The sequence below is a fragment of the Myxocyprinus asiaticus genome, chromosome 21 (assembly GCF_019703515.2).
Source record: "Myxocyprinus asiaticus isolate MX2 ecotype Aquarium Trade chromosome 21, UBuf_Myxa_2, whole genome shotgun sequence".
Lineage (NCBI taxonomy): Eukaryota > Metazoa > Chordata > Actinopteri > Cypriniformes > Catostomidae > Myxocyprinus > Myxocyprinus asiaticus.
Window position 1 is genome coordinate 20,677,764 of NC_059364.1, and position 14,449 is coordinate 20,692,212.

At 47.8% G+C, this 14,449-nt stretch overlaps 1 protein-coding gene across 8 annotated transcripts in view; it reads left to right on the forward strand.

The window, feature by feature from the left end:
- LOC127411777 (regulating synaptic membrane exocytosis protein 1-like) overlaps positions 1-14,449 on the forward strand; it is a 168,915-nt gene that overhangs the window by 44,203 nt on the left and 110,263 nt on the right. The gene's annotated exons all lie outside the window — the stretch shown is intronic.

Consider the following 14,449-nt stretch of genomic DNA (forward strand, 5'->3'; position numbering starts at 1 on the left):
CATAAAGTGCTGACCTGTTTGTCATTCAAGAGAGTGTGAAGAGGAGGAAGAACTGTTTTCTTGTGTTTCATGCCATGGAAACTAATGTATGTTTTTGTAGAGCTGAAAAAGCCATGAATGACTCAAAATATTACAAGTACACTCTACAGTGAATTTTATACATTTTATACTGTCTATCTCTCTGTCTGAACAGATAAAATTAGGGATGTCCCGATACTGGTTTCGGAATCGGGTCTGACACCGCACTCATGTACTTGTACTCTTGCTTGTAAAAATGCTCCATTACTTAAAGAAGGTTCTTAGTTAGGGGAAAGGAGGAAGCGGGAGATGGCAAATCCAACTCAAACAGTATGTTTATTTTAAACTCAAAAATCACACTTTTCAGCGGCAACGCTCAAAAACATGCTTTTCAGCAGACACAGTTCCGCACAGTCTCTTCGGCTTGTGCGTTGTAACTCTCCCTGCCTCACTGGTGTCCGGCTCACTCTTAAAGCCCGTCTCCACTCTCACTGCAAACAGCTGTTAGAGACAATCATTGCCAGGTGATGATCCTTACCGTTTTCATCTCCTGATCTCGCTCTCCATTCACAAGCCGGCGCTCAACCATGCCCCCACCACCACAGTTACCATCTAACTTCTGAATGTCATTCCATAAACATTCAGAACACAAATTAAAATCACGTTATGTCCTAGTGTGATTATTAAACCTAAAGGCTGCAATTTAATGAGATAAATACAGTATATAGTTTGCATGTGCTGCGCACTTCAAAGTGGATTTGTGGAGCCGATGTTTTGTTGTATTTATTTGTAAATATTGTATTATTTTTATTTATTTAATTAAATAGCAGCCTTTTGAGGTTAAATCACATTGGGTCACATAGTGACCTGCTTTTCCGGAGGCGAGAAGCTACCGTCAAAAATGTACAGAAACAGAGAGGGCATCACCCCAAAATAAAAGCTTCAATCAAAATAAAAGCTAAATGTAAATACAAAAAAACTATGACAGAAATATATTACTAAAGTATAGTTATGTAATATTCACTGTAAGACTACTACTACTACTACTACTACTACTACTACTTCTAATAATAATAATAATAATAAATAAATAAATAGTAATTGAATTATATTTAAGCTATGTCTCACATCTGTGATGCTCTGTTATGCAGAACTTTAATTGACATAAATAACTCCAATGTTGTATTTTGGGGTTCTGTATAAAAGCACTTAATTTGATAAAGATTATATAATATTATGTTAAAAAATTAATTGTTCTCTTTTCATTTGATTAAAGTTTAATTATTCATTAATTTAGACACCATTTTGATGAAAAAATTGAAATAAACTGTTGAACACGGAATTCAGAATAAAATAAAACAAAGAAACAGGTATCGTATCGGCTGAAAACGAAGTCTCAGTACTCGTACCTGTTCTCAAAAAAAATGTGTATCGGGACATACCTAGATAAAGTATGTATAATACAGTATTTAGGTGTTCAGTATGCTGCCTGTGAGTAATGTATTGTGTCTCACTTCTGTGTTTGGCTCTGTTTTGTCCTCTTGTGTTAGAGAATGAATGGAGCTGCTAGTAAGTGCTTGTGAGCTGCTTTTATGGCTCCATCACAGACTGCCAACTTGCATTATTCCCTCATAAATGCACGTTTGTCCCCGTGTTCGCTGTGAATGTTGTTAAATGTACACTGACTCAACCTCAGCAGTACTTTCAGTACATCTCTGTCCCTCGCCTGTCCTTTCATACAGCATCCTGGCATAGAAAGGGGGGATTTATGCCCATGTAGGGAGCCGTGGGGCCTTGCAGACATGATAAATGAGCCAGTGTGTAGGCCCGACCAAAGCCTCCTCAGGAATGCTATACAGAGCCAATGAGTTACAGTTGTGGCTCCTGCCTGGGTGTGTGTTAGTAAGAGTGATGACTGTCAGCTATTTAATCATAGACATTTCCATACACTTGCTCGACATACAGGCAGACAACGTCACCCCTTGTAATACACTGTGTACAAACTGGACACAATGCGATAAGGTTTCAGCGAGAAGCAATTTGTCTGTCTACACTGAACGTGAAAATCACGGCATTTATGAAAAATATTTTAAGAATATATATAATATGTGCTGAATGATATATATATATATATATATATATATATATATATATATATATATATATATATATATATATATATATATACAGTTGAAGTCAGAAGTTTACATACACCTGTCATGTTTATTCTGTTGGTTCATGTTTTTCATGTCTTTTATTCACGTTTGTAGTTAGGGTTTATTGGATCTCACTTTTGTTAATAAAATTACACTTGGGTTCTTCACTCCATCGTCATCGTCTTTGTCATTGCTAGAGCCAACCCTTCATTACAAAATACCTGACCACAAATTTAACCCAGCAGTTCAGCTTCTTCATTTACGTCAGGGGATTCGTCCCCTGGAGGAATATGTAAAGGACTTTTGTGCTCTGGCCAGCAGGGTCAATTTTAATGAGATTGCCCTCAAGGACTGTTTTCGCTTTGGGCTGAATAAGCCAATCTCCTCCTTGATGCCAGGCGTCCGGAGTACCTACAGCCTGACTCAATTTATCGACCTTTCCCTACTGATATGTGATTCATCGTTCACTGTGGGGGAGGTGGACGCCAAGCCACGTAGCCACATCAAGATGCCACCCCCCCCAGCTCCCTCATGTGGTCCTGTGATTTCATGTTTCCCTCCATGTTCATGTGTCTTGTTTTTATTGGTTTATAGTCTTGTTATCTTGTTTAGAGTTCCCTATCTGTCACTCACTCGACGTTGTGTCGATGTAGTGACACTAGGGGTCACTCTTGGGAGCCCCAAACACCTCTGCTTTTTTAAAAAAAGGCCAATGAGAATTGGCGAGTTGAATTTGCATGCCACTCCCCCGGACATACGGGTATAAAAGGAGCTGGTATGCAACCACTCTTTCAGATTTTCTCTTTGGAGCTGAGCGGTTGTATTCAGTGCACTGAATTCAATTCCCTCCAAAGACACACCACAAAACTGCTGGATTTACGGCGCATTTAAGCGGCTTCTCCCCCTCTGCGCAAGTGGAGTGCAAAGAACACCCCTGGGCACTTTGGCAGAGCGAAAATAAGTATTTTCTAAAAGAGTATATTTTCATTCACAAAAAAGAGCAGCACACACGGAACATCTTTTTAAAGATGCCTTTCCGTTTGTGTGTTATTCCTGGTTGCGGTCGTTATCTCTCTGCTTCTGACGGCCACGTTCACTGTCTTACGTGTCTGGGCACTGCCCACGCAGAGACAACGTTCGTGGATGAGTCATGTCCTCATTGCGAGAACATGACCATGGCAACATTGCGGTCGTGGCTTGCTTTCATAAGAAAGCAAGCCACCCCAGCGGCTCCCCACACCGGTCCTTCAACCTACAGGTTTGAGGCCACATCGGTTAGCACTGGGGGCGAATTGGGGACAGCAATGAGACCACCCCCACTGGGTATCCCCCCACGGACCTCCCATTCCCCAGCACGCTCGCTTGCCCCAATCGGGCTCTCACACTAGACCGCCGGCTCGTCTCAGCGTGAGTTCGACTTCTCGTTCGGAGCTCGGGAAGACGATGAGTTATCGAGCACAGCATCGGAGAACGGGCTCGTCCAGTCTGATGCAGAGGCTTCGGCTGGGCTTTCTCCTTCGGGAACGGTCGCCCAGTCTCACACCGACACGGAAATGATGGATATGCTTTCCCGGGCGACCGCGAGCGTTGGGCTAGAGTGGAACCCTCCACTCTCCCCTGAACCCTCGTGGCTCGACGATTGGTTCCTGGGCTCGGGGTGCTGCCCACGGCAATGCCCCGCCCTGTTCCTTTCTTCCCAGAGTGCATGAGGAGCTGACAAGATCGTGGGAGGCACCTTTTACCAAGCCAAAGTGCTAAAAGAGCTGCACGAGGGTAGTTCTGACCCGGGATTGATGCAGGAACTGCGCTTGGCGACCGACCTCACTCTTCGGGCGATGAAAGTAACGGTGCGGTCTCTCGGGCAGGCGATGTCCACCCTGGTGGTCCAGGAGCACCAGCTTTGGCTCAACTTGGTCGAGATTGGAGAGGCGGACAAGGCACGGTTCCTTGATGCCCCATTTCCCAGATTGGCCTGTTTGGCAACACCGTCGAGGACTTTTCCCAGCAGTTCTTGGCGGTGAAGAAGCAGACGGAGGCCTTACAACATATCCTGCCCCGGCATGGCTTAAGACCCCACACCCTGTCTGCTTGTCGGCAAGGGCGTCCTACTGCAGCAACAACACCGGCTCCGCCACAGCCCGCCCCAGTGGCCCGGATCCGGCGTGGAGCCCTCCACGGGAAGCAAATGCCACCCGTTTCGTGGCCGGCCGCTAAGAACCTGAGGAAGGGCTCGAGTCCCCTTGACATGGCACCTCGAGCTCCACCCCACCGCGAGGCCCCACCCGCCGGTACGTCTGACGTGATCATTCCCTTGGTACCCCTCGCCCGGCGTTTAGGCGCGTGGCTCGCGCTTTCCAACCCGTCGTGATGGCTGACCCGGACCGCCTGACTCGGCTACGCGATTCAGTTCGCCAGGCACCCGCCCAGGTTCAGCGGCGTCCGCTTCACCTCAGTGAAGGGCGAGAACACCGCTACCTTGCGTGCGGAGATCACTACCCTTCTGCGCAAGAGTGCGATAGAGCCTGTCCCTCCACCTGAGATGAAGAAAGGGTTCTACAGCCCTTACTTAATTGTACCAAAGAAAGACGGTGGGTTGCGACCAATCCTGGACCTGCGAGTACTGAACCGGGCTTTGCACAGACTTCCGTCCAAGATGCTGATGCAAAAATGCATTCTAATGAGCGTCCGGCATCAAGATTGGTTTGCGGCGGTAGACCTGAAGGATGCGTACTTCCACGTCTTGGTCTTACCTCGACACAGACCCTTCCTGCGGTTTACCTTCGAAGGCCAAGCGTACCAGTACAAGGTCCTCCCCTTTGGCCTGTCCTTGTCCCCTCGTGTCTTCATGAAGTTCGCAGAGGCAGCCCTTGCCCTGCTAAGGATTAATTCTCAACTGGCTAATCCTAGCTCACTCTCAAGAGTTGCTGTGCGCACACAGGGACCTCGTGCTCTGGCACCTCAGCAAACTGGGGCTTTGGGTCGACCGGGAAAAGAGCAAGCTCTCCCTGGTTCAGAGCATCTCTTTTCTCGGTTTGGAGTTGGACTCAGTCTTGATGACAGCGCGCCTCACGAACGAGTGCGCACAGTTGGTGCTGAACTGTCTGAGGGCATTCAGATGGAGGTCAGCGGTTCCACTGAAATCTTTTCAGAGGCTCCTGGGGCATATGGCATCCACTGCGGTGGCCACACCGCTTGGGTTGATGCATATGAGACCGCTTCAGCACTGGCTTCAGACTCGAGTCCGGAGATGGGCATGGTACCGCGGGACACATCGCGTGGCCATCACGCCGATCTGTCGCCACCTCTTCAGTCCTTGGACAGACCTTGCATTTCTACGGGCAGGGTTTCCACTAGAGCAGGTCTCCAGGTGCGTCATGGTTAAAACAGACGCCTCCAAGACGGGCTGGGGTGCCATATGCAAGGGGCACACAGCTGCCGGCTCCTGGACTGGCCCGTGGCTGCTTTGGCACATCAACTGCCTAGAGTTGTTGGCAGTACTGCTCACCCTGCGGAGGTTCCGGCCATTGATCCAGGGCAAGTACATGTTGGTCCGGACCGAAAACACAGCAACGGTAGCATACATAAACCGTCAAGGCGGTCTACGCTTTCGTTGCATGTCACAACTCGTCCGCCATCTCCTCCTCTGGAGTCAGCAGCGCCTCAAGTCGCTAAGAGCCACTCACATCCCGGGCGACCTCGACACTGCATCGGACGCGCTGTCTCATCAGGTTACCCTTGGGGGAGAGTGGAGACTCCACCCTCAGGTGGTCCGGCTGATTTGGAGTCGATTCGGTCGAGCACAGGTAGACCTGTTTGCTTCCCTGGAATCCTCCCTCTGCCCGCTTCGGTATGCCCTGACTGAGGCACCCCTCGGTATAGATGCACTGCCACACAGCTGGCCCCCTGTACTATGCAAATATGCATTTCCCCCAGTGAGCCCACTTGCACAGACCCTGTGCTAGGTCAGGGAGGACGAGGAGCAGGTCATCCTAGTAGCAACCCATTGGCCCACCCAGACGTGGTTCTCGGATCTCACGCTCCTCATGACAGCCCCCCCCCGGCGAATTCCCCTGAGGAAGGACCTTTTTCTCAGGGACGGGGCACCATCTGGCACCCGTGACCAGACCTCTGGAATCTCCACTTCTGGCCCCTGGATGGGACGTGGAAGACCTAAGTGGCCTACCACCTGCTGTGGTAGACACAATCACTCAGGCTAGGGCACCCTCTATGAGGCGCCTGTATGCCTTGAAGTGGCGTCTGTTCACTAAGTGGTGTTCTTCCCCACGCGAAGACCCCCAGAGATGCGCAGTCGGATCAGTGCTTTCCTTCCTGCAGGAGAGGCTGGAGGGGCGGCTGTCCCCCTCCACCCTGAAGGTGTATGTAGTCGCTATTTCGGCTCATCACGATGCAGTAGATGGTAAGTACTTGGGGAAGCACGACTTGATCATCAGGTTCCTGAGAGGTGATAGGAGGTTGAATCCCTCCAGACTGCACCTCGTCCCCTCATTGGACCTCTCTGTAGCCCTTCTGGGTCTACAGGGAGCTCCCTTTGAGCCCTTGGAGTCAGCAGAGCTTAAGGCGCTCTCTTTGAAGACTGCCCTCCTGACTGCACTCATTTCTATCAAAAGGGTAGGGGACCTGCAGGTGTTCTCTGTTAGCGAATCGTGCCTGGAGTTCAGTCTTGGTTACTCTCACGTGATCCTGAGACACCGACCAGGCTATGTACCCAAAGTTCCTACGACCCCTTTTATGGATCAGGTGGTGAACCTGCAAGCGCTGCCCCAGGAGGAGGCAGGCCCAGCCTTGGCGTTGCTGTGTCCAGTGTGAGCTTTACACATCTTTTTGGAACGTATGCAGAGCCTTAGAAGCTCTGAGCAGCTCTTTGTCTGCTTTGGTGGACAGCGGAAAGGAAACACTTTCTCCAAACAGAGGATCGCCCACTGGGTCATTGACGCCATCGCAATGGCATATCAGATGTGCCACCCCCTGCGGGGTTACGAGCCCACTCTACCAGGAGTGTGGCAGCCTCCTGGGCCCTAGCCAGTGGTGCCTCTTTGGCAGACATCTGCAGAGTGGCAGTCTGGGCAACACCCAACACCTTTGTGAGGGTCTACAATCTCTGGGTTGATCCGGTCTCATCCCGTGTATTGGCAGGCACGAGCAGGTAAGTTCCGGGACAGCTGTCCGGGTGTACCGCTTGCGCATAGTGCCTTTCCCCTCCCTTGAGGTGAAGACGTGCGCTCTTGACTCCCAGTCGTGTTCACAGACTGTGATCCCTGGATGACTTTCCTCCTTAGCCCTCTGGCAGTTGAGTTTGCGGAGAAACTCGCTGACCGGCCCAGTACGTGCGCTAATGAGCCCCTGTACTGAGGTAGGTGCTCCACATGTGTTGGTTCCCCGAAGGTGACCCCATGTGATATCTTCCGCAAAATCATTTCCCTGTCGGTAAACTGCGTCTTCCTTGGTCGTCATGCTCTGTAGAAACTCCTCCCCCTTTGGGTAGGACCTACCATGGGACCTCTCCACATGACATACTTCCAACAAGACTCTGTAAGCCATGTGACGTATTCCACTCAAAATACCCCCCCTCCCCCCCTCTTTTTGGCCGGGGTGTGGTCTCCGTGGTGTCTTCCCCTTGGGAGGGACACCCCCCAACGCAGACATATATGGCACCAGTCAGTTAACAAATTCCACTCTTTTTGGGAGAAAAGAGAAGGAAAAAGTCCTCGGCTGGGCTAGCCTGTCCCTATAGTTGGGCAGTCGACTTGTTCCTGATGGACCGTTCGATGCTCATAAGAGTGTTGGGGGAGGCTACGTGACGGCCTGGTGTGCTGGCTACTAGGCACACAGCGGTCTACCGTCACACACCACCAGTTCACGTAACACAGTTCAGATAGTTGTGGCATTTGTATAGGTACCCCTAGTGTCACTACATCGACACAACGTCGAGTGAGTGACAGATAGGGAACATCCTGGTTACTTTCTTAACCTCCGTTCCCTGATGCAGGGAACGAGACATTGTGTCCTTCTTGCCACAACGCTGAACTACCCGCTGAAATGGCCGGGACCTGGTCTCCTCAGCATAAAACCTGAATGAGTGGTTGCATACCAGCTCCTTTTATACCCGTATGTCCGGGGAGTGGCATGCAAATTCCACTTGCCAATTCTCATTGGCCTTTTTTTTAAAAAGCAGAGGTGTTTGGGGCTCCCAAGAGTGACCCCTAGTGTCACTACATCGACACAACATCTCATTTCCTAAATCAGGGAACGGAGGTTACGAAAGTAACCAGGATGTTCTTAGTGTTCATTGGTTATCTTTGTCATGTGTTCTGCCATGTCCAAGTATTTAACCCTCATGTTTGCCATTGTCCATTGTCAGGTATTGTGTTAATGTACCATTGTTTGTGTACGTCGTGTTATTGTTCCGCCAAGCAAAGCCAAGTCAAGTCAAGACTAGTCAAGTCCAGTCCATGTTTCTGTTCACAGTTTTTGGATTTCACGTTTATGAATAAACTGCACTTGGGTTCTTCACATCACCATCGTCTTCGTTTGCCTGTCATTGCCAGAATTCGTTACAACACCTTAGCCAAATTCATTTAAACTCAGTTTTTCATCATTTCTAACATTTAATTGTAGAAACAAATCCCTGTCTAAGGTCAGTTAGGATTACTACTTTATTTTAAGAATGTGAAATGTCAGAATAATAGTAGAGAGAATTATTTATTTCAGCTTTTATTTCTTTCATCACATTCCCAGTGGGTCTGATGTTAACATACACTTAACATATATAATTTGGTAGCATTGCCTTTAAACTGTTTAACTTGGGTCAAACTTTTTAGGTAGCCTTCCACAAGCTTCTCACAATAAGTTGCTGGAATTTTGGCCCATTCTTCCAGACAGAACTGGTGTAACTGAGTCAGGTTTGTAGGCCTCCTTGCTTGCACACGCTTTTTCAGTTTACCCACAAATTTTCTATCGGATTGAGGTCAGAGCTTTGTGATGGCCACTCCAATACCTTGACTTTGTTGTCCTTAAGCCATTTTGCCACAACTTTGGAGGTATGTTTGTCCATTTGGAATACCCATTTGCGACCGAGCTTTAACTTCCTGGCTGATTTCTTGAGATGTTGCTTCAATATATCCACATAATTTTCCTTCCTCATGATGCAATCTATTTTGTGAAGTGCACCAGTCCCTCCTGCAGCAAAGCACCCCCACAACATGATGCTGCCACCCCCATGCTTCATGGTTGGGATGGTGTTCTTCGGCTTGCAAGCCTCACCCTTTTCCCTCCAAACATAACAATGGTCATTATGGCCAAACAGTAAAAGTTTTGTTTCATTAGACTAGAGGACAAGATCTTTGTCCCCATGTACACTTGCAAACTGTAGTCTGGATTTTTTATGCTGGTTTTGGAGCACTGGCTTCTTCCTTGCTGAGCAGTCATTCAGTTTATGTTAATATAGGACTCGTTTTATTGTGGATATCGATACTTGTCTACCTGTTTCCTCCAGTATCTTCACAATGCCCTTTGCTATTTTTCTGGGATTGATTTGCACTTTTCGCACCAAACTATGTTCATCTCTATGAGACAGAATTTGTCTCCTTCCTGAGCAGTATGATGGCTGTGTGGTCCCATGGTGTTTATACTTGCATACTATTGTTTGTACAGATGAACATGGTACCTTGAGGCATTTGCAAATTGCTCCCAAGGATGAATCAGACAATTTTTTTCTGAGGTCTTGGCTGATTTCTTTTGATTTTCCCATGATGTCAAGCAAAGAGGCACTGAGTTTGAAGGTAGGCCTTAAAATACATCCACAGGTACACCTCAATTCAGTACACCTCCTATCAGAAGCTAATTGGCTAATTGTCTAAAGGCTTGACATCATTTATCTGGAATTTTCCAAGCTGCTTAAAGGCACAGCTAACTTAGTGTATGTAAACTTCTGACCCACTGGATTTGTGATATAGTCAATTAAAAGTGAAACAGTCTGTCTGTAAACAATTTTTGGAAAAATTACTCATGTCATGCACAAAGTAGATGTCCTAAATGACTTGCCAAAACTATAGTTTGCTATATATGTATATATATATATATATATATATATATATATATATATATATATATATATATATATATATAGAGCAAATTGTACTGAGTTAGCTGTCCCAAAGTGTGGAGTTTTGCTCTCAGGTCAAGAACGTATTGGATTTCATTCTTACTAGTCGAAGGTTCCTCCTCCCAATTTTCTCGTAGGATGTCTAGCATGCCGGGTGGCCAATGCCCATACAGGAGCTCAAATGGGGAAAATCCTGTGGAGGCTTGTGGGACCTCTCAAGTTGTGAATAACAGGGGTTCGAGTCACTTAAGATTATTCTGAATAGTGCCTCCGCAACACTACGTGCTGAGATGTTGCGCAGAGGCACCGCTTCTGGGTATCACGTTGCGTAGTCCACCAGAACTAACACAAAGCATTGCCCATGTGCTGTCCATTCTATTGGCCTGACGAGGTCCATTCTTTCAAAGGGGACCTTGATCAATGGCATAGGGTGCAATGGCACTTTTGGGGTGGCAGGCGGATTCACCTGCTGACATTCATGCCGTGTCGCACACCACTGGCGAACATCCGCGTGAATGCCCAGCCAATAGAAACGGGCCATTATACAGTTCAGTGTCTTTTCCTGCCCCAAGTGAACTGCCATCGGGTTATGATGAGCCACCTGGAATAACATTTCCCAGCAGCTCTTTGGCACTAACAACTGGGTTGTATCTTCCTTTGTTTGAGTGTCCTGCGTCACTCGATACAACCAATCATTTATAATCGAAAAATATGGATATGTGAGTGCAATGCCCAGCTGAAGACGTTGACCATCAATTATTTTCACTTGGTGAAAGGTGTGCTTAAGGGTTTCATCTTGCATCTGCTCCAGAGGAAAATCCCTTACAGGAAATCCCCTAAGGGCGAGGGAAGTCGAGACCTCCCCCTCCCTTGCGTCATCTTGACACGGAGCTGATGCAGACGTCCCAGGCACTGCCTCCCCAGCGAGCGTACCACACACTGTAATACTTTGTTGCAGGACCCATCCACACATAATTCCCTTAATAACGTTGTAAATGCTGGCCAAAATCAGTGGATGGGTGAGGCGGGAGCTAACCGCAGCTCAACCTTATGCTTTTGTCCCTGTAACTGAATGGTGACAGTCACTACAGGATAATTGTGGATATCACCATGCACACACCTCACATTCACCCTGTGACTAGCACCAAAGCCTCATTTTGGACCAGGTACTGATGGATGGAGGTTTGGTTACAACCCAAATGCACCAAGGCCTGGTATGTACCCCTCTTAATACTCACAGGCATGCGGTATATTCCAGCTCGATCGGGGGTGGCCTGCTGCGCATTAGGGACCCCGGACCAATCTGCCCACCTTCATTACTGGGCATTGGCCCTGGAAATGCCTGGGCTTCCCACAGCTCCAGCAAACCGGCCCAGACTTCCCACCCCTGCCCGTGCCGGTGGATTCACCAATCTGGGAGTGAGAGTGGAGAGGGACAGTGGAAACCTGAGGGTTGTGCAGTCCACGAAGCAAGGGAGCTGGTTTGGGAGGGAAACTCCCCTTTCCAGCGAGGAGGAATAGGACGGGAGGAAGGGAAGGGAAGAGAAGGAGAGGAGAGAGTGGAGAGAGAGAGAGAGAAGAGAGAAAAGAATCCCGGGGCTTGCCAGCTCCCGAATACGCCGCCATATGGTCCTCTGCCAGCTAGATGGCCATGTGGAGCAACGCCGGGCGATGGCACTGCACCCACTCCGCCATCCCTCTCTGAAGCCGAGCAATAAACTGCTCCAGTAACACCAGATCAATCACAGTCCTGACGTCGTTTTGCTCAGCCAGCAACCACCTCTGGCAGATGGCAAACGGGCAGCCGTGCCCGCCAAGGGTCAGTGAGCGGAAGGGTTGGCACTGTTGTTCTGGTGTCCGGTCGGCCCATTGCAGGATGGCTTTCTTTAAATCGCCATACACCAGGGGGTTCTCTGCTGGTAACTGCTGTGCCGCAAATTGGGCCTCCCCGGACAACAGTGGTAACAAGCGGACCGCCCACTAGATGCTCGGCCAACCGCATGCCCCTGCTGTCTGCTCAAAGAGCTCCAGAAAGGCCTCTGGATCATCTTGGGGCCCCATTTTGACGAGCGGAACAAGGGGCGGGGCGGTCACGGGGTCCTGGGGTAACAAGCTCCATAGCACCTGCCTGTCCTCTGCTTGGGCCTTGAGGAGCATGATGAACCGCTGCTCCTGCTCTGCGTGCAGCTTGAGGAGGGCCTGATGCTGTGACTGGTGGATGCTGGCGAGGGTCTTGAACACTTCCTGCAGAGGTGAGGCATCCATGGCGGCGTTCTTCCTCCTTGATCTCGGGTTTCAACTCCAATGCAACAGGTTCGAGATGAAGGTGTAAGGAGGAAGTGAGAGATGGCGAAATCCAACTCAAAAAGTTATTTTATTTTTATAAACAAAAATGTACTTTTCAGCTCAACATAAGCACACGCAGTCAGCTTCATGTCTCTCTCTCACTGGCGTCTGGCTCGCTCTTAAATCCATCTCCAACTCTAACTGCAATGGCAAACAGCTGTTAGAGACAATCATTGACAGGTGATGATATATGTTAAACGTTCCTTAAAGTTTTTCATCCAATTAAGTACTTCGGACATAGCCCAGTGTCATCAATTGGGGGAGAGCATTGCAAAATTCGTCCCATCACACTCTTCTCAGTGCCAGCTCTCCTCTGTGTCCCCACACTTTACCACATTAATTAAAGCTTCCGCATACCTTAATTACACCAAGTTCTATGCTAATGCTGGAATCCTGTGTGATTTGCTTGCAATTTCATGCAGGCTCTGTGCATGATTTGCATTTCACCAAAGGTTTACATCTGTTCCTGTATGAGAAAGAGAGAGAGAGAGAGAGAGAGAGAGAGAGAGAGAGAGAGAGAGAGAGTCAATCAAATGATTTGTGATGGGGAAGAAGGGTTTTTGCTAGTAAAGTAAGGCTGTGGTTCACTTTCGTATAACCTTGTGCTTCACTTATGAGTCTTTGTTTTATGTGCCGTCCCAATTATGGCAAGCCTGGGCTGCTTTCCTGAATATCATTTTCTGCTCAGAGTACAAAGCACTTTCATATGTTCTTTTACAGTGCCAAGCTCAATATTTGTCTCTGTTTTTCAAGTTTTGATGAAAGGCTTTTGTAATCTAATGGTGCTTAAATTCATCGCAGCATTGACTTTGTGCTGCAATGTTCATTGGAACTTTTGTAACTAAAGGTCATTGTGGTCTGAAACGTGAATATTACATGTTAGTACAACCCCAATTCCGAAAAAGTTGGGACAGTATGATAAATGCTAATAAAAACAAAAAGGAGTGATTTGTAAATTATATTCACACTTTGCTAAATTGAAAGCACTACAACTATACATTATATGATGTTTTTTTCTTGTGAATTTCATTGTTCAAACCAGATGATTGCAACATGCTCCAAAAAAGTTGGGAAAGTTGAGTGTTTACCACTGTGAAACATCACCATTTGTTCTAATAATACTTATTTAGTATTAGGGCACTGAAGTCACAAGTTTGTTAAGTTTAGAAAGTGGAATTTTCCCCCAGTCATCCATTATGTAGGTCTTTAGCTGCACAATTGTACAGGGTCTTTGTTACCATATGGTGTGCTTCATAATGCACCACACATTCTCAATTGGAGACAGGTCAGTACTGCGGGCAGGCCAATCTAGCACCCACACTCTCTGCTTACACAGCCATGCTCTAGAAATGGGCAGTATGTGGTTTGAAGTTGCCCTGCTGGAAAATGCAGGGACTTCCTTGGAAAAAACGGTGCTGGATGGCAGTATATGTTGCTCCAAAATTTGGACATATGTGTCTGCATTCATGGTGTTCTCGCAGATGTGCGAGTTACCCATGCCATGGGCACTGACACACACCTGGCCCATACAGACACTGGCTTTTGGAACTGATGCTGATAACAGCTTGGATGGTCTTTTTCCTTTTTCAAAAACGTTTTGAAATGTGGACTCTTCAGACCAAAAAACACAGTTCCACTGTTCTACTTTCCATCTAAGATGAGACCGAGCCCAGAGAAGTCGGCAGCGCTTCTGGACAGTGTTGATGTAGAGCTTCTGCTTTGCATAGTAAAGTCTTAACTTGCATCTGTGGATGCAACGGTGAATGGTGTTGACTAACAAAAATTTACTAAAGTAATCCCAAGCCCA